The sequence below is a fragment of the Crocuta crocuta genome, unplaced genomic scaffold, assembly GCF_008692635.1.
Source record: "Crocuta crocuta isolate KB4526 unplaced genomic scaffold, BGI_CrCroc_1.0 scaffold760, whole genome shotgun sequence".
Taxonomy (NCBI): domain Eukaryota; kingdom Metazoa; phylum Chordata; class Mammalia; order Carnivora; family Hyaenidae; genus Crocuta; species Crocuta crocuta.
Genome location: NW_027527823.1, coordinates 67212 through 70065, shown reverse-complemented (window position 1 = coordinate 70065; position 2854 = coordinate 67212).

The window sequence follows — 2854 nt, the reverse complement described above, 5'->3', positions numbered from 1 at the left end:
GAGAATATGTGGAATAGTGATGAGCTGAGGAATCAAGTAAGTTGCAAGCCAACTGAGACTTGTTTGATAAAATCAATCATTTTGAAGAACATTATTTTTTAATTATTTCAAGTTCCTTAATAGGGTAAAGCCAAAACCTATGAAGAACACGGCAATCATTCATGCTGTGATTTTTGCTGAAAATGTCAAATTTAACTATAAAGAATTATGAGTTAGAGTGAAATTGACACAAATAAAAGCAGCCATACATCTCCAAGAGTTTTTATAAGAGTGGTAGAATGTTATGTTTACTTCAAGGAAAGATGCCTTATCAATTCTACTGGTGACTTCACCCTTAAGTGTTGCATATTTCTGCTGATACCACTGACTCATAATCAGTGCTAACAATGGGCTGCAGTGAGCTATCCATAAAATTTTGTTATTTTTAGTTTCCTTCATGGCTGTTTTTAAGATAAATCTAGGAGAAAATCTATAGTATGTGACCAAGAAATAAAGTATATTTTTACATAGTTGACTGGCCTATTTTTTATCAACCCCCCAAAAGTTATTTTAATTACACCTTGTTTTAGTAACTGATCATACAAGTTGATTATACAAATTGATCATCCCTATATAGGGAGAAGGTTTTACAGCTATGTTAATAAGTTTTTATATGTCCTAGCCTGTGTCCTTCATTATATATTGTTCATTCAACAAACACTTTTATGGCCCTAAAGTTTAGTACTTCTGCTATTTATGTACCATGGAAAGTGTGTCATAAAACATGCAGAATGATTGGACAAAACTTGTGTGATATTTTCCATTGAATATCATTATTAAATGCCATTCCAGATCATTTAATTTTTTAATGTAATCTATTTCTTTTTTAAAAATTTATTGTCAGGTTAGCTAAATATAGTGTATACAGTGTGTTCTTGGTGTTGGGAGTAGATCCCCATGATTCATCACTTACATACCACATTCAGAGCTCATCCCAGCAAGTGCCCTCCTCAATGCCTATCATTCATTTCCTCCTCCACCCCTCCATCAACCCTCAGTTTGTTCTCCACATTCAAGAGTCTCTTAAGGTTTGCCTTCCTCTGTGTTGGAAACTATCTTTCTCATTCCCTTTTCCCATGGTCCTCCGTTAAGTTTCTCAAGTTTCACATATGAGTGAAAACATATGATATCTGTCTTTCTCTGACTGACTTATTTCACTTAGCATAATACCCCCCAGTTCCATTCACGTTGCTGCAAATGGGAGGATTTCATTCTTTCTCATTGTCAAGTAGTATTCCATTGTATATATAAATCACATCCTTCTTTATCCATTCATCAATTGATGAACATTTGGGCTCTTTACATAATTTGGCTATTTTGAAAGCACAGCTACAAACATTGGGGTACATGTGTACCTATGAATCAGCAGTATTGTATCCTTTGGATAAATTCCTAGTAGCACTATTGCTGGGTTGCAGGGTAGTTCTAATTTTAATTCTTTGAGGAACCTCCACACTGTTTTCCAGAGTGGCTGCACCAGTTTGCATTTCCACCAACAGTACAAGAGGGTTCACGTTTCTCCACACACTTGCCAACATCTGTTGTTCCCTGAGTTGTTAATTTTAGCTACTCTGACCAGTGTGAGGTAGCATCTCAATGTGTTTTTGATTTGTGTTTCTATGATGATGGGTGATGTTGAGCATCTTTTCATGTGTTTTTTGGCCATCCAGATGTTTTCTTTGGAAAAGTGTCTATTCATGTCTTCTGCCCATTTCTTCACTGGATTAATATAATTTATTTTTAATCAAGGAAATACTACAATTTGGTACTTAATTATTTGATTTGACTTTAAGTATGATTTAAATGTTTGCCTAACTAAATATTGTAGGCAATAAAAAAAAATAGCAGGCCCAGTTTCAGCAAAATGATCATTTATAGAATAAAAAACCACTTGATTGCTAGTATATTTGTTTTCTATTTGCCTCGAAATTAAGAATTTGTGGATTTTTTTTGTAAAATCAATATATATTTTCATAAGTGGCAAATTACAACAATCACATGCTTTTTAGGGCTATTAATAAGATGTTTATTTAGCAATCATTGAGTCACTGCTTTATACGGACATATCGTATCTGACATTTCATGCTCACAGGGCTCATAACTTGTCTGTGGAAATGCATATGTAATTAAGAGGATCTCTAAGTTATGAACACATAATAAAAAGTATTATGTCAAGATATACAAAACAAAGGAAATTCTTGTGTGCTGACTTTCATCAGAGAAAGTTTTCTGAGAAGAAGGTTTGAGGAAGTAATGGTCATAGATTGGCTACTATGAAATGCTACAACTAGGGCCTAGAGCTACATCAAAGTAAAAAATTATATATTTTTTCAATCTGAGGCTTAGAATATAGCATTCTCTCTGAAAATGATTTTTATTACTTCCAAGGATTATATTCCTAAAAAATTTTCATTTTGGTTGCTTGAGTTTTTTTCAGTTTTGAGAAGGAAATGAACAGTTTGGCCAGCTTTTACTGTAACAAGTTGAATATGAAATATATTTCCATGTTTTTATTTTTTTTTTGTTTTAAATTTATTCATTTATTTTGATAGAGAGTGCGTGCACACACATGCATGAGTGGGGGAGGAGAGAGAAAGAAAAGAATCCCAAGCAGCCTCCACACTGTCAGCTCAGAGCCTTTTGGGGGGCTCAGTCTCATGAACTGTGAGATCGTGACTTGAGCCAAAAGCAAGAGTCAGAGGCATAACCAACTGAGCCACCCAGGTGCCACTGCCATGAATTTAATAATGGCTTTGTTTTCACTGCAGATTTTGATTTTCAGTCAAAACTGTATTTTCTGACATTTTGGAGTATT